Here is a 24,656-nt window from a genome sequence, read left to right as displayed (position 1 = left end):
CCCGTAAGGATTCCTTTTCCTTGCTGCCCCTCCTTTTTTTCTCTCTATTAGCTATTTCCTTCATCATCCCGCATTCTTTCCCTGTTTTTACTTCTCCCTCCTTCCATCGCGCGTCCATCCCTAGCCTTATACCATGACCAACACCTCACAGCCGATCGGCGGTGCTCCGGGTCTTTGGTATTCGACCATGGAAAGCCGGTTCGACGAGGAGGACGCCTTGCGCCTCACTCGAACCTATGATCTGCCGACCTACCACCAAATAGTGTTAGCCACACCGGCCGATCGGCCTGACGAACCGCCGCCCGACACCGTTCTATTCTTCCGAGACCAATTTTTGGTCGGGCTACGCTTCCCACCCCACAAGTTCTTCTTACAAATTTGCAATTATTTTCGCATTCCGCTCGGCCAGGTAGTCCCCAACTCCATTAGGCTGTTGAGCGGGGTGATAGTCCTTTTTAAACTGAATAACATCCCCCTCGAGCCTAAGATCTTTCACTACTTTTTTTATCCCAAGCAAGCCGAGTGGGGCACCTTTATTTTCCAGTCTAGGATAGGCTTCATCCTCTTTGACAATATGCCGAGCTCCAACAAACATTGGAAGTAGCACTTTTTCTATGTGCGTTTTCCCGAGCGGCCAACTTTTCGTACCAAGTGGCAGACGGCGATGCCGGCGCAACCGGAGCTCGGCAAATTTAGAGGTGATGCGGCCTACCTTCATGTGGCTGAACGGCTGGTCGGCCAACGATATCACATCGACAAGCTGCTCCTTCCGGGAGTCCATCGCAGCCGATCTGCCCTGCAGCATGAGTAAGCGATTCTCGTCCCTCCTTTTTCTTTTGTTCTAATTAATTTAATTTTTGTTTCTGCAGCTGAAGTTATGTGGCGTGCTAAGGCGACCGAGAAGCTCAAATTGAAAGCCGCTCAGATTGAGGCGGTGAAGAATAAGGAGGTCGCCGAGCGAGGCCTTGATCCAACCGATCCGACCGGTGGATCAGGTGAGGGGACTCAGGATGCCCCGGAAGCCTTAGCCGCTGCTACCTCTCACGACGAGGCAGCGGGCGGCACTGAATCTTTTAACCAAGCTGAGGTAGAGGGTCGTTCGGCCGATGATGTTCCGTTAGTCACTCGGAAGCGCCGACGACCGGAATCTACCTCTGCCTCAACTCCACTTGATGAGCCACAGCCCGAGCGGGGCGCGGATGCTCCGGTGTTGTCCGGATCTCTCTAGAGAGTACCCGACCCCACATGGCTCTTGAGGGCAAGCTCGAGGTTCCGCCGTCCCAGCCCTTCAAGGACTCGTGTCGTATCAGGCGTTTGGGCGAGCTTCCTTCCTCGCCCACCGGTGGGCCATCCGGTAAGGCCGACGTTTCTTAAAACCATTCTGCACCTTCCTTTGGAGGCGTACATGGCTGCTGCTGATCGGCCAATGGTCCCTGAGCAGCAGATCACCTTGAAGGGCCCTCTTGCCCAAGCTTAGGTGGATGCTCGGCGTCGAATAGCCATGCTGACTCCCGGGCAGCTCGGCGACAGCAACCTACAACAGGCCACCGGGGTATGCTCGTTTTCTTTGTTTGCCTATTTGAAGTATGTTTTTAACCTGTTCACACTTGCTAGCAGAACTGGGTGGAGCAGATCGCCATTAGCGATCGGTTGGCCGAGCTGGAGGATGAATTGAAAAAACTCAAGGCCGCGGGGGACAGCCAACAGTCGATGGCCGCTCTGGAGAAGGCCAAAAAATTACTAAAAGCCGAACGGAAACGGGCTTCCGAGCTGGCGAGCAAGGTCGTTCGGCTTGAAGCGATGGTCAAACAACGAGATAAGGAGATCAAGACGGCGACCACTCGGAAGCGCCAGGCCGTTGATGACATGGACCGTATGAAGGTGGAGATCAGAGGACTGGAGCAACGCATCAAGGATCTAGATGCTCTTCTGGCCACCGAGAAGGAGAGCCGCTCGGCCGATCTTCAAAGATTTGATGGAGATTTGAAGGATCTCCAAGCTGCCAGCGATGCTGCCCACGCCGCACTCAAAGAGTATCAAGAGGGGGAGTCGGCTCGCTCTTACGAGGTGAGGAAGGCATTCGTCCGCTCGGATGCCTTTGGGGAGAAGTTTACTGACAAGATCTCCCTCACCTTTGAAGAGGCAATCAAAGCGGCTGTGGGTCATTTAAAGGCCACCTGCCCGCCGAGCTGACCATCCCTCCCGAGGACCTTGCGACTGTGATGGGCGCCATCCCTGATGCTCTTTTTGACTTCGACGCCTGAGGAGTGTTTCTTATGAACTTTGTTTTTTGTATCCCCGCCGCTCGGCCAAACTTATTTTCGCTGTAACTTTTTTGGTTAGCCCTGTGCTTAATAGATAATCTTTTCCTTTCCTTCAACTTTTGTTTTGGCAAGCAATTTTTCTCTCGTTATAACTAAAGCGTTCTTTAAAACTCCTCCGCTCGGCACCACGCTTGGTCAGACTAAAGTCGATTGTCTTTAATAACGTCTTTCATCATGCCACTGAGTAGCCGCTCGGCATGAGAACGCCCTTCGTTGGTATCATAATTATCTTTAGTTCTCATTGACCAATCTTTGCTTTGTGCCATACCCCCCAAGGGGTTTTCCGTATATTTTTGGAAGGCGAGCCGATCGGCCGTATGTTGGTCTTAACGATCAGGCAATCGTTGATTGTATCATGTGAATGGCTATCCGCTCGGACGTTTATAGACACCGGCTCGTCTCTCGATATTTAACGTCCGGAGTCGGCGGTTTCCTTCGGACGTTTACGGTCTTCCGCCGACGCTTATAAGGCTCGCTCTCTCGATATTTAACGCCGGAGCTCGGCGGTCTTCCGCGCCGATTAGACGCCGGCTCGTCTCGATATTTAACGCCATATTTACTTCTCGGATATTTAACGCAGCTCACGGTCTTCCGATATTTAACGTCTCTCGATATTGCGCCCGCCGGGCGTTTATCGCCTCTCGATATTTAACGTCGCTCGGCGGGGCGTTTACGGTCTTCCGCCGGGCGTTTATAGACGCCGTCTCTCGATATTTAACGCCGGGCTCGGCGGTCTTCCTTCGGACGTTTATACGCGGCTCGTCTCGATATTTAACTCGTTTACGCTTATAGTCGGCTCGTCTCGATATTTAACGTCGAGCTCGACGTCTTCCGCCGGACGCGTTTATAGACGCGGCTCGTCTCGATATTTAACGTCGGAGCTCGGGGGTTAGGCGCCGGCTCGTCTCTCGATATTTAACGTCGGAGCTCGACTGCGCGGATCTTTATAGCCGACTTCGTTATTCCGATCGGCGGAACCCTTGGCCATCCTTTGAATTAATTTCATTACAAGGACAAGGCGACTAGCATATACACAAAATGAGTTACATTCGTGCACCTTTCTCGATAAGGTGGAGATGATTGCACTCCACGGTCGATCCAGCTGCCGCCCGTCTTCATCCTCCAAATAATATGCGAGCGGAGCTTTCAATAACCTTGAAGGGGCCACGGTGCCTCCAATTTGCCGACGTCGCCGACTGACTTTCTTCCAAACAAGATCACCGACCTAGAATGATCAGGTACACAGCGGTTGTAATTTTGCTTCATCCGTACGCCATCAACCGAACGGACGCCTTGGCTCTTTCTTCTTCGACGAGTCCAGCTCTATGTTCCTCCGCTCGGCGTTGCCCTCATCATAGCTTTGGATCCGGCGGATTCGACTCCCACTTCAACAGAATGACCGCCCGCCGCCATACACGGTGGAAAGGCGACGCCGTCCTTCCTTTGGAGTCGTCGATGGATCATAAGGCCTGCTTCATCTAACCAACTTCCTCCCAAATGGTCGAGCCGAATGCGTAGAATATGAAGAATTTCCCGATCGTTGCTTTGGGATAAGCCACGGACGTGAAGTGTTGCTCGATGTCGTAGCTTTTGCACCAATCCTCTAACATCTTCCTGAATTGCCGCCCATTGCCGAAACCAATCGAGGGATCCGAACCGATGATGTGTTGCCGATAAATTTTTGACCATCATTCGGTGATCTTGGCTAGCGGCTCGGCCTCCACCCACTTGAAAAATAATCCACCGCCACTAGCAAAAATTTCCGCCCGCCATCGGAAATGGACCGACAATATCCATTCCCCATTGATCGAGCGAACACACTGTTGAGGCCTTCATTTCCTCTGCCGGTCGGTGGCTGAAGTTATGGTACTGGCATGAAAGGCACGTCGACACGGTCCGAGCGACGTCTGCTTGTAAAGTCGGCCAAAAGTATCCACTAGCAGGATCTTCTTAGCTAGTGCTCGTCCGGATGTCCCCATACGATCCTTGATATACTTCTTGGAGGATGTAAGCCGAGTCCTCCGAACGCATTTCAACAACAGGCGTGAGAAAGCCTTTTGTAAAGTTGATCGCCGGACTCTCCTCCTTAGTAGTTGGGCTTCATACTCATTGGATGGTGTGGCGCGAGGAACTCTATGATGGGTGTCCGTTGCTTGGAAATGTGAGGCCTTCCATCCGGTCGACGTGCGCCACCAGATACTTTTCAATTGGCTGCTGAATGGCGTTATTGAGCTCGTGAGTTTGGCTAACTCATCTTTGCTTGATTTTCTGCTCTGGTATCTTCTGGACAACAACTTCTCTAAAATCGGCTTTGAGCTTCTCGAACTTCAGCATAGAGCTTGAGCCGAGCACTATTGATTTCGAAAGTACCAGAGAGCTGCTGAGCGGTCAGCCGTGCGGCCTGCAGGCCGACTATGAGGGCCTCATACCGCTTCATTGTTGGTAGCTTTATAATCCGGACGGATAAGTACATCTTTTCTTCTTGAGGGAAGCAATAATATTCCAATTCCGCTTGACGACCCATCCACATATATTCTCCACATAGCTTCCGGCTCTGGCCCTCAGCCACAAAATCGGCCAAGGATTGCGATTTGATCAGCGGGGGCTGGTATTGGATGTCAAATTCACTCAACTCGTCGTCCATTTGATGAGCCGGCCGGATGCTTCAACGGGCTATTGGTCTTGACGATAATAGTATCGCCGGAAGTATGGGCGCCGAGCGGCGAGGACGGGCGCCGCCTTCTCAAGCCCGAGATTGACATCTTTTAAAATGTGACTAAGGAAATATACAGGCTCCTCTCCGTATTGCTCGGTTGAGGATAGATAAATACAAAGTGGTTCACCAATAGTTGGCTTAGCTAACAGGAAGAGAATTCATATATGCCTTTAAATCTTGACCTGATCGCATTCTTCATCCGGTGAAATTTTGTAGCCTGAAGATCTTGAAAAAGGAAGGCTCGGCGGTTTGGAGATGAATGATGAGCAGTTATCCGAGGCACTTCTCTTGTATTTCTTGGGCGGCATATCTTGCGAGCTTTCACCTGGGATTTGCGATGCCTCGGTCACTCGTACCACAGCGCCCTCCCTTTGCTCGAGCAGGCACTTGGGATTTAGCTTGACTCCGTATTTGCGTAGCGTTGGAAGGTTTCTTCCATGTCCTTGTAGAGATCGGCGCTCGGACGGACTTAATGAGAATTTCGTCCACATAAACTTCTAGATTCCGCCCGATCTTCTCTGAATACTTTATTCATCAAGCGTTGATATGTGCCCGCGTTCTTCAATCCGAATGGCATCACATTATAGCAATAAGTGCTGTCGGGAAGGTGACTTTTCTTGATCTTCACGGCGGCATGGTGATAGCCCTAGTAGGCGTCGAGCATCTGATTAATTCAGTAGTCCACCAACTGATCTATCAAGGCGGAGGATAAAAATCTTTCGGCAAGCTTTGTTGAGATCCTGAAATCTATGCATACTCTCCACTTGTTGCGGCTTAGAGACTAATACTCGTTAAGAAGCTTCACCTGATGATGGCATTCGCTTTGAAATCTCTTTTTCTGCCGAGCATCCGGTCGGACATGGAGCTCATGTTGTGCGACGCTCATGTGTCGACCAGACAAAGACATCATGATTTCTCCAGAGGCATTGGATCAGCTCCTCTTTCTGCTTCTCCTCCAGATCGGATGCAATAAAAGTCGTGGCCTCCGATCGGGTTGGGTGGATATACACTTCCTCTTTTTCTTCATAAATTAAAGAGGGTGGCTTTTCAATGATGGCGTTTACCTCGATCCGGGGCGCCTTCCGAGCGGAATTGGCTTCTACTCGGACCATCTCGATGTAGCATCGCTGAGCTGCTAGCTGATCTCCCCGTACTTCTCCCACTTTGTCCTCCACGGGGAACTTGATCTTCTGACAGCTCGGAATTCACTGAGCGCCGGTCGTCCCAAAATGACGTTGTAGGATGAGGAGAGTCGACCACGAAGTTTGTTGTCCTTGTCCTCTGCGGTTCTTCTCCAGGTAGCCGTACCGATCCGTGAGGGTGAACCTGTAAACCCGTTGAGCGAGTTGTCATGGTGCTTGTCTCGATCAATTTGCGGTGATCGAGCGCTTCTTGAATATGATGTTGCTCTGTCAACAAATACGATGAATAGTGTAATTGGCTATTACCACTTTGATGACGAGCGTACAGTAAGGGTACTTCCTCCTTCCAAGTCCGGGCCGAAACTAATTCGGGTCCTTAGCCTCGTCTCGTCACCAGTATTGCATTGCATGAATCTGAGGGCAGACGCTCACCTTTCTAGCTCGGTTGGGTCTCCTCGACATCAAATAACGTTAATCTCACCTCTGAAGTATTGCCTCTATTTGAGCAGTGACCGCGGACGATGCGATCCGAGCGAAACGATCGAGGAATCTCTTTGCGTGCTCGGCCTGTCATATCGCGTCCAGCGGCTTCATGAGTTATCATGTCACATCATGAGGGAGACGTCGTTCCACATTAGGGCAGGATGAGTCACGAAGGAAGACTTGACAATCCCTTGTGTTGTGCGTATTCGTCTGGTGGAAGAACAGGGTCCATCTCTTCTTTGGCTTGGTGGGCGGCACTACCTCTTGCTGGCGTGGGGGGATCGGATTGCTTCGGCCCTTGGTCCTCTAGGCGGCTGATGAGCGGCGTGTTGTTTCCGCTCGGCAGGGGGAGCCCGCTCGGTTGGAGTTTCTTTTTTTCTGGCCGCTTGCGCTTCTTCCACATTGATGTATTCGTTCGCCCAGTGTAGCATGTGGTCATAGTCTCGGGGCGGCTTTCGGATGAGTGATCGGAAGAAATCCCCATCCACTAGGCCTTGTGTAAAGGCATTCATCATGGTTTCCGAGGTGGCCGTTGGAATGTCCATCGCTACTTTGTTGAACCGCTGGATGTAAGCTCGGAGCGATTCACGGGCTTCTTGCTTGATGGCGAACAGGCTCACGCTTGTTTTCTGGTAGCGTCGACTACTCGCAAAATGGTGGAGGAAGGCCGTTCGGAACTCCTTGAAGCTAGTGATGGATCCGTCCGGCAACCTCCGAAACCACCGTTGAGCCGATCCCGAGAGAGTGGTAAGAAAAACTCAGCATTTCACTCCATCTGTGTATTGATGGAGCGTAGCTGTGTTATCAAACTTACCCAGATGATCATCTGGGTCGGTTGTCCCATTATACTCGCCGATCGTCGGAGACACATAGTGCTTCGACAGAGGATCTTGTAGAATAGCCTCTGAAAATTGGCGATTAATCCTCTCGGGTGATGCGTCCGCTCGGGGGGCTTTCCCCTTTCTATCACTAGGCCTTTCTTCCGAAGAAGATCCCCTATCTCTATGGGCTGGTACGGTTTCAGGGGTGCGAAATAGGGCTCGATGAAATGCAACGGTGGCCGGTGGTACTTCCGCTCGACCACCGGGGCCGATGTTGCTTCGCTCGCTAGCTCGTTGTGGTTTTGCTTTGCTCCACGAGCTTGGCCCTTATCTCGATCAGGCGTCGAGTTCTTCGTTCGCGTCACCATGTTGTCGTCCCGGCCTCGTCCATTGTTTCGATCGGAGGCGGGAGGCGTTCCCAGACCAGAGGTGATCCAATTGATCTGGTCCAAGAACCAAAGGACCGCACGTGGGCGCGCTCTAGTCGGTGGCGTGGGTCTCCAGCTCGGCGAACACAGCATCGAGGCCGGAAGGGGTTCCGGGCGACCTCACCTCCGCGCTCAAGTCGAGCAAGCAAGCGGTGGAAAAGTGGCTCCGAGAGATGTTTCACGCGTACCTCCGTGAAGTCTGCGGCTCTTTATATAGGCGGTGAAAGAGCTTCTACACGCCACCGAGGCGTGTACGTGCATGGCCCATACCTCGGTATGTGTTTGTCGAAAGCTTACACGCCATACTGCTACAGTCCCATCGTGCCTTCGATGGGACAACGAGACACCCATTGTCGAGACTAGGAGTATGGCTTAGCCATACGACTTGATGTTGTCGTGAGATGTTCGGTCACTAATTACCCGCCGGCGGGACATCCGCCCGTGGCTAGACGAAGAGCGCCATCAGGGGCCCCTAATTCCACCGGGGTAGCGTGCCCATTACATCCTACCTTCTCTTAGGCCTTCCGCTCGCCATTGTTTACTATTACATTGAGCGTCGGAACCTGTCGGGCGCCTTTTACTATCGGATGTTCTTTGGCGGCCGGTCCTGAACTTTTCTCATGAGTCCGGTCGGCTCACCCTTCTTCGACAGACCACCTGGCCTTTTGACCTCCACGTGGCGTTGACCCCTCGTTAGGGGTCCCGGGCTCTTACCACCGGATCACTGCTAGTGTGGGACAAGGCCCAATCAAGAAGATAGTCAAGAAGACTAGAAAGAAACCTAAAAATAAGTTGACTTGTTTTAACTGTGGCAAAAAGGGTCACTTTGCTCGGGAGTGCACTGAGCCGAAAAAGGTAAATCCAAGTGTGTCTTCTTTTCAAGAGCATTTTGTTGCTAGTTCAGTGTTGTTAGCTGATTCTTATCCTTTGTGGATTATAGATTCGGGAGTAACCAACCATGTAGCTCGGGAACGAGTTACATTTATTGAGTACCGTCGGGTACCAGCTGGCAACAAGTGGATCTATATGGGAAATAATGCAAGAGTTGAAGTCAAAGGAGTCGACACTTGCAAACTCAACCTACGTGGTGGTAGAGTTTTATTTCTACATGATGTCCTGTATGCTCTTGAAATTCGACGGAATCTTGTTTCCGTTACGTGTCTTCTTGATTTAGGGTATTGTATTAATTTTTATAGTCGGTCTGTTGAACTTAAGATTGACTCAGTGTCAATCAGATATGGTTTTTTAACAAATGGTTTTATGGTTCTTGATGTAGAACCAGATGTCAATTATGCTATTGATGGTTATTTTTCAAACATTGCTTTAACTAGTGATGCAGATATAACTGATGAGGTTTGACATGCTAGATTGGGACATATAGGACAAGAACGTATGAATCGATTAGCTAGAGAGGGTCTATTGGGCACTCGAGCTAAGATTCAATTGTCTATATGTGAGCATTGTCTTGTTGGAAAAGCAACTAGGAAACCATTTGGTAAGGCTATTAGATCTGAATCAACATTGTAGTTAATTCATTCGAACATTTGTGGTCCAATGAATGTGAAGGCTAGACATGGAGCTTCCTATTTCATTACATTTATTGATGATTTCTCTAGGTTCGGTCATGTGTATTTGATTTCTCACAAATCTAAAGCATTAGATTGCTTCATTCGTTATATGAACGAAGTTGAGAATCAAACAGAACGTAAAGTTAAGGCTTTACGCACTGACCGTGGAGGGGAGTATTTGTCTGATATGTTCAAGACAATATGTAATGATAGAGGGATTATTAGGCGATTAACAATCCCGAACTCCACAAGAAAATGGGGGTGAAAGAAGATATAGAACTCTTCTTGAAATGGTTAGGTCTATCATGGCGCAAGCTAATTTGCCAATCTCCTATTGGGGAGATGCATTATTAACTACAGCCTATATACTTAACAAAGTGCCTTCAAAGTCAGTTCCATCTACCCCATATGAACATTGGACATGCGAAAACCAGATTTGAGTAATCTGAGACCACGGGGTCACTGCTTATGTTCATGATAGTTCTCACAAGTATGGAAAACTAGGACCTAGAGGTAAGAAATGTATCTTTATAAGATATCATGAGACCTCCAAAGGTTATGTTTTCATAGGTGAGCAACTAGATGGAACTATCTCCGAAATAGACTCGAGATGCACTTTTCTTAGAGGTTGAATCAGAGTAATAGTGATGTTGATAAAATATTCCTGAGGACGGTTGCAGATATCTATGCTCCGATTGTGAAGGGATCGATACGAGTTTTATAGAAGTGAGTGACATTACAATGAGATCAGACTTCTTGTCCTCAACAAACTACGGAGAAGTGTTCGTAAGATCAAACCTAAGAAGAGGTTTGATATTGAGAATGAGGCATTGGTTACACTTCGATTGGCGATGGCGAACCTCGATCCATTGAGGAAGCATTGGGATGTAGAGTTAGAGAAAAATGGAAAGCTGCAATGGTTGAAGAAATGGAGTCCATGATTCAAAATCATGTTTGGGACTTAGTCGATCTTCCTCATTCAAAATATTGGGAATAAATGGATCAATTAACAGATACAAAGCTCGTTTAGTTGTCAAAGGATATACTCAAATGGAGGGTATTGACTTTGAAGAGACATTTTCTCCTGTAGTAAAATTTATGTCAATACAAGTTATTTTGGCCTTTGTGGTACATTATAACTTGGAATTACATCAAATGGATGTAAAAAACCGCTTTCCTTAACAGTGATCTTGATGAAGCAATCTATATGGTTCATCCAGAAAGTTTCATTGCTGAAGGCCAAGAGCAGAAAGTATATAGACTTAGAAAGTCTATATATGGGCTAAAACAATCGTCAAGATAATGGACATAAGATTTAACAAAGTCATTTTATCTTATGGTTTCGAGATAATCAATGAGGATCATTATGTTTTCCTAAAAAGGGAAAAAGGAAAGCATGTCATTTTATCATTATATGTTGATGATATGTTGATAGTTGGAAATGACATAAGATACGTGAATGAAGTCAAGAAGTGGTTGCCATCACAATTTGATACAATGGATATGGGAGAAGCTTAATACATCTTAGGAGTGAAGATCATAAGAGATTGTCCTAAAAGGCTTTTGGGTATATCACAAGAGTTTTATATAAATAAGATGTTACATCATTTCAGCATGTCAAATTGCAACGTAGAGCATACACCTATTGTGAAAGACACTATTTTGAGCAAGAGTATGTGTCCTAAAACTTCAGAGGAAATAGCTGAGATGAATAAAAAACCATATGTCAGTGTTATTGGTAGTTTGATGTACACTATGTTGTTTACATGTCCCGAAATCAGCTATGATGTGAGCTTAGTTAGTCACTTACAGTCAAACCCAAGACTGAGACACTGGAAGGCAGTAAAAAAGATATTCATATATCTGAAGATGACAACAGATCATTGTCTCTATTTTCAAGGATCAGATATAAGTCTAAAAGGTTATTAAGATGCAGATTGGGCTGGAGATCTGGATGATAGAAAATCCACATCAGGCTGTGCATTCTTGCTGAATGGTGGCGCCATCTCTTGGAATAGTAAGAAACAAGCTTATGTAGCTTTGTCAACTATGAAAGCTGAATATGTGGCATGTTCAGCGGCTGTGCAAGAAGTAGTCTGGTTGAGAAGGTTCCTGAAGCATCAGAAAATTGCTGAGGATAGTGGGAGTCCAGTAACTATCTACTGTGACAGTCAAGATCCCAAATATCATAGCAAAGGCAAGCATATAAAAATTAAATATAATTTTGTAAGGGATATTGTGGCTAAGAGAAAAGTCATCCTTGAGTATGTCCCTACACGAGTTATGCTTGCAGATCCTTTTACTAAGCCAATGACTAAAGAGTCATTTAAAGAACATGTAAAGTCTTTGGGACTTCGTAGAATGTAACAATATTAAAATAACAATCAGACTTTGTGTTATGATTGTGTAATTTGTCATAATTTATTCAGTGTATATGTTGTATTTGTTACATTCATATAAGATCTCGGTGAGCATGTTAGCAGGTGGAGATTGGTCCACTCACATGGACAATCATCTCTATTTGTTAAGTACAAATAGGGATAAGACCGTTACTTATGAAACAGCTTACGTAGCTGAAATTATGAAATTAGAGACAGATTCATAAGTTGAGATCGCCTTGATAATTGTGTCAAGATGAGATCATTTATGTGTAAATAATGATCTAAGTAAATGAACCCACCATTTACTGAACCTATTGAAGGCCAGATTAGAATTCATATGTTGAATTCCGGATTAGACGTTAAGTATGTCTAGATCAAAATCTGTACGATGTTAAATTTGAAGACAACATGCACTCTTTTTAGTAAAGAGAATAACATCATAGCATGTGATTCATACTACATGTGCTATTGCGACAATAAAGGTAGTAGGAGAATGAATCCCTGTTTCTCTACTATGTGAGACCTTTGAGATTATATGTTAATCTCAATTTTTGCCTTAGTGACTATTTAGCTGTTTACTTGAAATTTTAATCAGTGTCTGCTACTTTAGCGTGTATTCTATGGCTATGGATGATTCGGTTTACGGAGCATAACTAGGAAAGTAACTGATTAAAATGAATTGATTCTAGCTAAAAAAGAAGATTAAATATATTTACATCTATTGTTGTTATTCACTTGTCGACCCATTTCTGTTATGTACGGAAATGAATGTGAATATTGGATAATATTGGATATGAAACATGCTCATGACATAATGGTCATTATAAGGGATTAGAGATGTTCATATCGATGTAAATGAAAATTATTTAATCTGGGTAAATAGCAAGACATGGATATCTTCAAGATAATGGTTGTGTGTCACTTGAAGATTGGATGGATTCTGGATAAAGGCTATGTGCCACCAGGAAAGAGGCTATGTGCCATGAAGAGTGTGTCTCTAATTTATTTGAGCAACTAAGCAAAGTGTAACAACTTTATTAGCATTGATTTCTCAACGAGTGGCTAAGTCAAGGTGTAACAATCTTCTTAGCAACTATCACTCAGTGTGCTTGCTGTCGCACGAATCATTTTCTCTAAGTATGGATTGGATGTTCTCATATGGTCTATGTGACCAAACTCTCTAATAGTCTATGTGACTTATTAAGTCTTTGTGACTTACCTGAATGAACTAGTCTTAGTGACTTACCTTGGACGAGAGGGAGATGTTGGAAATGGGGATAGTGGGGAACGTGACCCATGTTCCCCACTACTCATAATGGAAAAGGTCCATTATGCCCCTGGTTTATTTCCCTGTATAAAGGGGATGCGTCCAAGGATCAGAGGACAATCAGGGTGCGTTGGAGACAAGAGTAAGAGGAGAACATCTGAGGCGGTGGGATTTGATTTGTGAAATTGCGGAGGACTTTCCGATCCTGTAATTGCTCTTCCGACAGCGAGTTTCGCCATTGCCGATTGCGAATCTGCGGAAAATCACTGTAAATTTTTACCACATTTATTTTATTCATCTATCATACATTTAGAATATAAATTCTACAAAGATTACCTTGTACCACTGCACCTAGTCTAGCTTTGCCTTTCTCTTCCTCCAATCGGACCCCTCTTCTCCTCTTGCCCAATTCCATCAGTAACAAAAGTACTTCAATTTAAAGCTACTGATAAAAGAAGGGTTGTATCTTTAATAACCAAGTCCCAATTTGATAAAGTCATGAAGAATAGCAAAAGGAAGAGGAATCCCGAGGGAAGAGGGCGAGGAAGAAGGGGCATTAATGGCTGATCCCGTCTGGAAGCTGAGTCAGACGGACCATCGGGGGAGGCAGATGAAATGTTGACTGAATCGCGACATCCCGGAGGGGGGTATGCTGAGATGGCTTCCGTGTTGACCAAGTCTCCAAAAGTCCTGCATCAGCCCAATGACCTGCCGGCCCCGTGCCACGAGGCGGATCCAGCGAATATATGAGTACCAGACTAAACTATAAAATAATGAAATCGTATGAAATATGAGCGACGTACCACAGCGGGCGCCCTCGGATGGGGCGGATAGCGACCGGAAGAGTGGATGACTCTGATCGTCAGCAATGCGAAATCTCAATCCATCGCGTGTCGAGATCGATGCGAAACCGCAAGGGCCGGAATCGTCGCCTACATACGCATGATCGAGGCACGAGATAACTAGGACCGTGGTACCGGCAAAGGGCTTGGGCGCGCGGGCTAAGACTATGGGAGTGGGGACCAGGTCACAGATTGGACACGCAGTCGGGACACTCGACACGGCAGCGCAGCGACACGACGGGTCGGGACTAACCTGTGGTAGGGACACTACTAGGTAGGGAGAGATGATCACCAAGACCGACACTCAGTCGAGACCGGCACCACGACTCGCAACCGAGCAGTGGGGACAACGCAGAACGATGTTCGGATCGGAATAACTAGAGACCTTGACAACAGCAGATCAAATCGACAAAGATGTCGCAGTGCACTGACTGCAGAGCCTAACTGGAGCCGGTCGAGTCGTCGGTGGCGGCATGGATTGTTGTCAGGCACATGCAGTGTATTGGCGTATATCCGCAGAGCGTTCAAGCGAGTAAGCAACAAGAGCGCTAGCGCGCGATTGTCAAGGCGGGTCATGCGCTGGACGAGCTATATGGCCCGGTGGAGCAGTGGTTATATCTGACGATAGGGCCTCGATCAGCAATGCATCCTCGACAAAAGCATCCTCGCTCCTCGCAGAGCATGACGACAGCATGCACAGCGTGCCAGGCCGAAGAGAAGGCGCGAGAGCAGAAGAGGCCTGGCATGCATATAGCCACGCAAAGCAGCGAGAAGTCGGCCGGCTATAGGCTGATGTGCACGAAGACCTCCTGAAGTGTTCTTGTGAATGATGTTGACAATGTGGTGACTTCTTAGGCCTTAGAAGCAGTGTCTGGCACGCACCGGGGAGGAGGTGCGAGAAAGAAGTGCTTGGTGCTCGTTGTCGAGCGTAGACCGAACGACTTGGTTCGACGGTGAAAGGTAGGGCAAGCTGCACATGAGCATGGCATGGTGAAGGTAGTAGCAGTCGAGCCACTTGGTGGGGGATGAGAGCAATTGCTGGGATCTGTGGTGTGGGCGTCAGAGCAGGCGAAGAGTCGGAAGGAGATCGGTGCCAGAGGAGAGAGGCCGTGTGTCTCTTCAACTCGGGCCTCGCCTCATGCGAAGAGGGAGCGGGAGGTGGAAGCAGCAGATGGCCTGCTGCGCTGGGTTGGCGGTGGCAAGAGCATCGGCTACGCTGGGACCGTGGCCACGGCTGGACGCAAGGAAAGGAGACGAAACCCGCACCGTCCCGCTCGATGACTTGGCGAGAGAGCGGAGGGAGACCGCCTTCCCATGGAAGAGAAGAAGGCCCAGGAGGCGACCCAGCCCCGACCCCCTTCTCACGATTGATGTGTTCCGGGCGAGCGAAGGCAAGCCACGCCCAAAAACCCTACAAGCGGTTCTATTAAACATTACTACAACACAAATCGCTTCTCTCGTCAAATTTTCTGTCATGCTCCCCTTTTGTCCATCGCAATCCCCCAGTAGTCAGGGCGCTGCAAGACTAGGAGGAGTCACATCCACTAGCCGACTCAAAAGCGAGCTCAAAAGCTGCGCGCACTGCATGGGGTGCGTGGAGCAGTGCCACGCGATCAATCTAGTGGTTATGGCGATCTTCATAACACCCAATTTCATGATTTAGAGTTAAAGACCTATTTTAGAAATATTTAGAAAAATTCTAGAAATAGATTTTAGGAATTTATAGAGTATTTTATGTAATTTTGGTTAGTTTCGTTTGGTATTTTTACCAAGCGGAAGAAGTTAAAGAAAAAAATACCAAAATGAAAGAAGTTAAAAAAAAAAACAAAAGAAAGTATTGAAGCCGGGTTTTGAACCCAAGACCTCGGACTTAGCCCGTGTCTTAACCGAACCCAACCAACCAACTGGTCTGCAAAGGTTTTGTTAATTATATATTGAATAAAATGTATATAAGGTATAGTTAGGAACATTGGAAATAAATCGAAACGGAAAGTGCGCAGCTAAGGAATCGAAGCCGTGACCTTAGAGTTGGTCAAAATCCGGCTGACCAAGTGATCCAGCCATCGGTTTTGTTTAGAAAAGGTAAGAAAATTTATTAACAAGTTAACAGAATATGAGGTTATAAGAGAGGAGAACTTAAGGCCTTAATTTTCCGTAACCTAAACCTAATTCTTTTCCCTCCTCCCGATTCCGTCTGCGTGCGGCGTTTCTGCTCGGGCGACAGCGAAGAAGGAGCTGGGTTTTTGGTCTCCGGCAGCCAGCCTAGGATCAAAGCCGAGAGTCTTCTACACCATTGTGATCTTCTCGTCGAGGAGAGCTTGTGGGCACGAGGAGGAACCGGGAACTCAAGTATCTCGGGAACCCTAGAGCCGCCTTTCTCTTTCAGTAGTAAGCTCAAGAACAGCAAGGTAAGTCGCTTCTCACCTGCAGTAGGATAGCTCCGGATTCTTTTTCCTTTTGTTTCGAATTTTCTGTGAAGATTGTGGGTTGGGTTTGCTGCCGTGAGGTTTAAGGAAGAACATGAATGGTAAGTTCAAGCATGCGGGCGTTTTACCTCCAAGCTTTGTAGTTCAGTTTGTAATGCGTTGAATATAGTTGTACCTACATCTTGAGTTGCAATTAATGTTGCATAATTCAGTTTTAAGGTTGTGCTGGATTCTTGCTTGTTTGGTACCATGAATCACAAAGAAAGGAAGTAATTAGTATAGTTTAAGCATGTGATTAGATGGTTCCTTTTGTTAGATTTGCAGATTTTGTTTAGCTCATGTAGCCTTGTATTAATTCAGATTAATGTGGATGGTAAGGTTCAGATTTGTGCTTACTATGCTATCATGTTCTAGTCACAATAAATGTTGTGTATGTTTCCAACTATGTTATTGTTTAGAGAAGTTTCTATATTAGTATGAACAACTTCATTTGAAGCTCAGAGCAGTCCTCTTTGGAGCTGCTGTACAGTACAGGGTTGCCTAAAGTTTTTGTAGATTTATTGAAGTGTCGGTGGTAAAGCATGCTTAAAGGTTTCCTTTACTCTATAAAAACATAAGCTGAGAATAAGTTTTGTGTATAGGTCTTTATGTTAAAGTATTACAGCAAGTTTAACTTGGCATAGATAAGGCATGTGGGTTAGATTCTTTAGTCTTATGATTTAGCATGTTGTTGGACTTTCCTATTTGTTATTAGTTAAGCATGTGTAGTTTCGTTATTATTAGAATAACAGGAGCAGATTTTCTAGATTCCTTGCTATTAGAATAACATGAGTAGCTATACATATATGTTATTTATTTCAAGCATTCAGAATTAAGTTTCTTGTTACCTCAATATGCATGAACGATTTTATTTATAAGCATGCAGTTTTTGATATCTCAGTTTTATATGAGACATTCTTTTATTAGAAGTGTTAGCAAGTTTAAGCAAGATAAAGAAAAGAAAGAAAAGGCCAAGGCCTTAAGTAAATCCCAAAGTCAAGATTTTAGGGATTTTGGCACACAAGGTGCTAAAGAAAATGTCGAGGCATTATATAGAAGTATTAAAAGATAACAACAATTTTTACTTTTGGCACGTTGGCCTTTGTCTACGTGGACTCTCTGGGCCATAGTAGTCCTAGGTTTAAGATAACCTAGTAGTAGCAACTGGCAAGCGGTCGACGATGATACCGGATGGGTCCATAGAATGTTACTAGTTAAAAAAAAAGCCATTCTTAGGACCGAAGAAGTTGATTATTATTTGAGTATTATAAGTATAAGTTTTGAAAGTTTTACATAAGTATAAAGTATTAAAGAATAAGTCTTTAAACAAGTGGAATAAGATTAGGAAGGTGTTTAGAATTGATAAGTTTAGTTCTTTATTCTACCATGTTTATCTAGTGGATGAGTGTTTCATGTTTACCTATTAGATGAGTAGCATGATTAGCGAATAGAATTACATGAGTAGATTTCTTGGCTTTTCTTTGCTATTAGTTTGGCGATTATGTTTATGGTTTATTTCTTTTTAGAGCATATAGTTTTTAGTTCTTTTCGTATACATGCACATTCGTGATTTTGTGAGTTAGATAGCGCTTACTAAGCAAATTTTGCTTATAGAATACACTTCCTCTTACTGCAGATATAGGAAAGGAAAAGATATAGAAAGGAAGGCGACAAGGTGGCGCGGATGGTGTGTGATGCCAGGACTATGGAAGCCTTGGGACTTAGTTTAAGAATTTATTAAGATTGTCATTTATTAAGAATGTATTAGACGAGTCATTTAGTCTTCCGCTGTTAGTTAATTGTATGTTTATTTTGTTTCCGCTATTCATTACTTGCATGATTTGATTTCATTAAACTGCGTGGTGATGTTATTCCTTTTGTGTGTTTGATATGTGTTCCAGCCGCCTGTGGCTGTGTATATTATGTTATGTATGTCAGTTTAAGGTCACCGGTATAAGGGAGGTTTCTTCGAAATTTTTAAGTAGAGTTAGTAGTTAAGTAACGGTCATCCTTAGAGAGTAGTAGTAGTAAGAAGGGTGGTCGTTACAGATGCCGAGTACCTGGCGGAGCGACGAGGAGAATAAGTGTCGACCGAGCGACAAAAGACATATCGAGCGAGTGTCGAAAGAGCAATCTGACGAATGTCGAGAGATATCGAGCAGACGGTCGAGAGATGCTGAGTAAAATGATCGAGCGACAATCAGGCGACCGAAAAGTGTCAATAGGGAAATAGAGAGAATGCCGATATGGCAGAATAAGACCGAGCGAGCAATGTCGAATGCGTAACCGAGAAAAGTATTAAGCGATGGGTTGATCGGCGTAAAGCGAGTAGACGAGTGGTACCGGTGAGTGGTCAAGTAAACGGCCAAGCAACAGCGACGAGCGAAATACGAATGGCGAGCGTTGGGCAGAGCGACGAGCGGGGCGAGTATGTCGTGCAGAGCGACAAGTAAGCGATGAGTTTCGAGCCGATCGGCGAAGCATGCATGATGAGTGCCGAGCAGAGCGGCGAGTGAAGCGATGAATGCCGATCGGGCAACAGCTACGAGAAAAGCACGGACGATAAGTACCGAGCAGGACGGCGAGTGAAGCGATGAATGCCGATCGGGCAACAGCAGTGAGCGGAACGTGAGAGCTGAGTGCCGGGCAGAGAGACGAGTAAAGTGAGTATGACGAGTGTCATGCAGAGCTGCGAGTGATGAGCGCCGACCGAGAGGTCATTGAGCGTGAGAGCAGAGCTCACTTATAACTCATGGCAGAGGCGAGTGCAGGACCACGATGGGAGGTGCTGCGGAGGCTAACTAGTGCTCGATCGGAGACTTGTGACCCGAAGCAATCCATGCGAGGCTGAAGAAGCAACACGGAGGTCGGCCCGGCCTTGATCGAAGGTCGACCCGAAACAATCTGAAGGCAGAGAAGCGGTTTGGAGGCTGACCCATGATACGAAGGTCGTCACGGAGCGAAACAATCTGAAGGCACGAAAAGCGGTTTGGAGGCTGGCCCGGCCTTGATCTGAAGGTCGGCCCGGACAATCGAAGGCGCGAAGAAACGATTTGGGCTGACCCGGCCTTGATCTGAAGGTCGACCTAGAAATAATCGAAGGCTGACAAAGAAGCAATTTGGAAGCATTGACCTTGATCACGAAGGTCGACCCGGAAACAATCGAAGGCACAGTGAAGAAGCGATTCGGGAGGACCGACGGAATTGATACGAAGGTATGACGACAGGACTTGGTCTCTGGAAGACGAATGGGCATTAGTGCAAGCCACCGAGATCGTTAGTGGGTCGGCCAGGTAATGATAATACTCGGTGGTATGGCCCACGAGCAGGCGATAAGCCAAGCCCGTAGAAGTGAAACTTGTAGCAATATAAAGGAATCTTTATCATACCTTATCATCTGGTGATGCCATTGAGGACTAGGATCAGTCATGGTCCCTGTGGACAAGGGGAAGAGAATAATCGAATGCGAGCCCGAGGTCTGTGATGCGACCGACTACGGAAAGTGGTTCGTGAAAGGTGCTTAGGCGTGAGCAGGAGCTCACTTTTAATTCTCGTGGGAGGCGGGCAGAAAGGTTGGGCGTGAGGCGGACTCTCACACTCGCGTTGGGGCGACGAGCTAACGCTAGTGCAGGGCACAGACTGCGTTGGGCGTGAGAAGAGCTCCTTAACATGGGAGGGGAGGCACAGAAGGTCGTTGGGTGTGAGCGAGGCTCACTTATAAATCGTCTTGTGCGGACGCGGAGCTCACGGCACGAGAAGGTGTTGGGCGTGAGCAGGGCTCACTTTAATTCGCATGGGGGCAGGAGGTGGGTTGGGCGTTGGAGGCTCACTTATAACTTACCTTTGGCGAGGTGCGAACTACCGACACGAGAAGGGTGGGCGTGAGCAGGCTCACTTTTAATTCTCGTGGGGCCGGCACGAAGGTCGTTTGGGCGTGAGCTCACTTATAACTGGGGGCGAGTGCGGAGCTCTGGGCACAGAAGGTCGTTGGGCGTGAGCAGGCTCACTTTTAATTCTCGCGAGCACGAAGGTGGTTGGGCGTGAGCTCAGGGCTAACTGTAGGCGGGTGGGGCACAGAAGGTCGTGAGCAGAGCTCACATTCTCGGCCGACCAGGAAGGTGGTTGGGCGTGAGAGAGCTCACTTATAACTCGCAGGGGGCGGAGCACCGAAGGTGGTTGGGCGTGAGCAGGCTCACTTTGTTTTTTTTCGCAGCCCCAGATCCGCAAGGGAAAGCCGAAGAAAATTACGAGTTCGAATTTAAAACCTCTAGATCTACACTAGATGAGAGTTATACCTTGAGCATGCCTCAAATCCAGCGCGGATCTCGAGACCGTCAGTGTCGGTCCTCTGGAAGTATCCACCGAACAATTCTTGATGGAAAACCTAAACAAGGTGTGCTAGCACCTTGATAGGTCATGACAAGGAAGAGGAGGAGAGCGAGGAGAGAGGAAGAAGAAGGAGTAAATGAGGAGTTGAATAAAAATGAATTTCATTCTCACCTCTAAAGTGGCCGGCCACATTTTAGTGTGTAACCTCCGTTTCCACTTAATTACAATTAAGTGGAGGCCATTAAGAGGTGTTGTGTAACTCCTATGATGTGGCACATCATGAAGATGTGGACCATTACCATTGGTCCACATCTTGCCACCTCACAATGATGTGGCAAATGAGTAACCTCCACTCATTTAATGTGGCCAACCCACATTAAATGCAATGGAGGCTTGTAACCTCCATGAGGTGGCAAAACAAGATGATGTGGAACAACACTATTGGTCCACATCTTGCCACCTCACTCATGATGTGGCAAAGAGTCAAGTCAAACTTGACTCTTCCTCTTCCTCTCTAGTCAAGTCAAACTTGACTCGATCTCTCTCATGGTTGATCTAATTGATTCAAGCCAACTTAATATAATGAATCTAATTCATTAAATTAAATTGATCTAATGAGTCATAATCTAAATTAGACTCATTAAATACATGAATCAATTTGAGTCTAACTCAATTAGCCCAATTTGGATTACTCTTAATCCAATTTGATTCATCAAATGAATCTAATCCTCTTGGTTCATCGTATGAACCAAATCTCCATCTAATTGTCCTAAGTGTGTGACCCTATAGGTTCTTGTAGCGTTGGCAATGCCCTAAACCCATTTAGGAGCATAAGTAATGGCGGTATCTAGCAACACATCATTACTACCCAAGTTAGAAGAAATGTCGAGATCCAACATCACCTTGTGACTACTAATTGTGACTCCTCACAATATATGACATTGTCCTTCTATCCTAGACATCTAGATTGATCAATGTGAGGCATAGACCGTGTCATCCTCTAATCAATCTAAATCTTGAATTCCAAGTAGACTCACTCGATCAAATGAGCTCAACGTCTAATGTTGACTCATTTGGGCGTGTCTAACTCTATCGAGAATATTGATGTCGCTCCGTCGTATGGGAGGATAGATCCCATCTACATCACTCGCATCCCTCTGCGTAATTTGTTACATACCCGGTAATCGCCTTCCCAGTTACAGTGGCGTTTGTGAAACTAAAGTACATAACTCCTTATGTAGGGATCCGTGGTGACTTGAGTCGAAGGACTATACTAATAGCCACGTGAGAAAGTATATAACACTCGTATAACGATCCATGATACTTTCTCATGGTCATTCGATATACATTCTCTGTACCGTGTCGACGATATCTCTATATCCATGACATGAGATCAGTCATCGGTGACTGGTCTTATTATATTAACATTGTCCCTGAATGTTAATACCGACTAGGAATAATTTAGAGTAGTGTTCCTATATCATCTCACTATCGATTCAACTAATCGATTGATATAGGTATGAACCTTCTACTCGAGGAGCTATTATACTTAGTCTATTTGATACAAATAAGTATAATAACCAACAAATGCCTTTATTAATATCTGAGAATATGATCTGATGAGTCCATACAATCATCGAATGATTGGCTGGGCTCTAACTAACAATCTCCCACTAGCACTAGTGCCAATCAGTCTAAGGCCTAATGACCTAGTGTGACCATCATGCTTCCTCTGTGCCAAAGCCTTGGTCAATCTGCGATGTTAGCGTCTGTGGGTACTCTGCAAATCTTCACATCTCCTCTCTCGAATGAGATGGAAGCGCCGTAGTATGTGCTTGGTCCCATTTGAGCGAGTTCCTTCTTTATAGCTCCGTTGTTGTCCTGATAGAGCTCAATTTGGGTCGCGATGCTAGGAACCACCCAGTTCGGTGATGAACTTGCGGATCAGCGCCTCCTTTGTTGCCTCGATACACGACATTATTTTGTAGAATCAACTCGTATCCCTTGAACTCTTCCACCACCATTAATGCAAAATCTGAACCCAGGCACGATCTATAGTCATCCGGTCGGTGCGGAAGCTAGCATCAAACCCTTTACGACTAGCTCATCATTGCCTCCATATATCAATAAATATTCTTTAGTTCTTCTTAAGTACTTAAGAATATTCTTGACCGTATCGATTGACTTTCACCGGATCGGTAGTATCTGCTCACTCAGCATCGAGACATCAGTCATAGCATGGCATACATGATCGATCCTATGGATGAGGCGTAGGGATCGATCCATGCGGTCTCTCTCTCTCTAGAAGAGGGACTTTGAGTCTTGAAGACTCACGACATCGGCAGAAATCCCTTCTTGGAGTTCTGCATGGCAAACCAAGGAGTACCTTGTCGATGTATGTACTCTGACCAAGCAATCTCTTAGATCTATCCCTATAGATCTGTATCCCTAGAATCTGGGATGCCTCACTAAGTCCTTCGTTGAGAAGCAACTCCTAGCCGGTCTTGACAGGCGTAGGGATGTCCTTCGATGAGTAGTATGTCATCCACATACAATATGAGGAAGACAACTATATCCCTACAACCTTCTTGTAGACACAAGCTCGTCTTCGTTCTTGATGAAACCAAGCTGTTTGATTGCATCATCGAAGATTCCACTCTCAGAAGCTTGCTTTAGTCCGTAAATGGACCTATGCACGTACTCTGCTAGTATCTTGTGGATCTACAAAACCCTCGGGTCATGTACACATCCTCGAGTAGGTTTCCATTCGAAACGCGGTTTTGACATCCATCGCAGATCTCATGTCGTAATCATAGCAAGCATGATCCGAATGGACTTAAACATATCTTTGGAGAAAAGTTTCATCATAGTCGATACCATGAATGCTTGAAACCTTTAGCTACCAGCGACCCATATAGATAAGTCCATCCATGTCTTTCTCTTAAAGACTCACTTGCACCCAATGGGTTTTACCCTTGGTGGATCGACCAAAGTCCATACTTGGTTGGTGTACATGGATTCTATTTCGGATCTCATGGCTTCAGCCATTTCTGAATCTGGTCTCATCATGACTTCTTGATAGGTGGTAGGCTCGTCCTCTGTGAGCACAATGTCATCGTGGTCGCAAGAGAAATGAGTATCTCTCGGTGACGACGTACCTATCGGGACTGCGAAGAGGTATGTACTTGAGGCGGTTGTTGGTCCTCGACTCCTTGTGGAACAACATCATCCACAACACTTTGTGGTTCGGTTCAATTTCCATCGAGGCATCGATGCTATTGTTCGCATCTTGAACTTCTTGAGATCGAAGGTACTCTTTCTAGAAACAAAGTCCCTTTCTAGAAAGACTCCAGTCTTTCCACAACTATCTTGTGCTGAATGTAGAAGTAATATCCTTAGTTTCCTTGGGATATCCAATGAAATAACACTTGTCGGTTGGGTCTAATTTGTGCGAGACTTGGCGTCGTCGTAAGTATATCCCAGATCCTCATGAAAGACACTGGCATCTCTCCAGTCCATATCTTATATGGTGTCTTTATCACGGCCTTGGATGGAACTCGGTTGAGAATGAAAACTGCCGTGTCTAGAGCATATCCCATAGATATGTCGGAAGATCATGTGACTCATCATAGATCGTACCATATCTAATAAAGTACGATTCCTCCTTTCGGATACACCATTCCATTGTGGTGTTCCGGGAGGAGTGAGTTGGATAAAATCCACACTCGGCTAAGTAGTCACGAAACTCATGGCTTAAGTATTCTCCACCTCGATCCGTCAAGTACCTTAATACTCTTGCCAAGCTAGTTTTTCACTTCATTCTTGAATTCTTTGAACTTTTCAAAGGATTTATGTGTCATCAATACACATAACCATATCTACAAAAAGCA

The 24,656-nt window shown here is 46.1% G+C and overlaps 1 pseudogene; it reads right to left on the bottom strand.

Moving 5' to 3' along the window:
- The window catches only part of LOC121986567, a 39,637-nt pseudogene that overhangs the window by 4,981 nt on the left and 10,000 nt on the right, over positions 1–24,656 (bottom strand).

The sequence above is a fragment of the Zingiber officinale genome, chromosome 5B, assembly GCF_018446385.1.
Source record: "Zingiber officinale cultivar Zhangliang chromosome 5B, Zo_v1.1, whole genome shotgun sequence".
NCBI lineage: Eukaryota > Viridiplantae > Streptophyta > Magnoliopsida > Zingiberales > Zingiberaceae > Zingiber > Zingiber officinale.
This window is presented reverse-complemented; position numbering and strand designations above follow the sequence as displayed.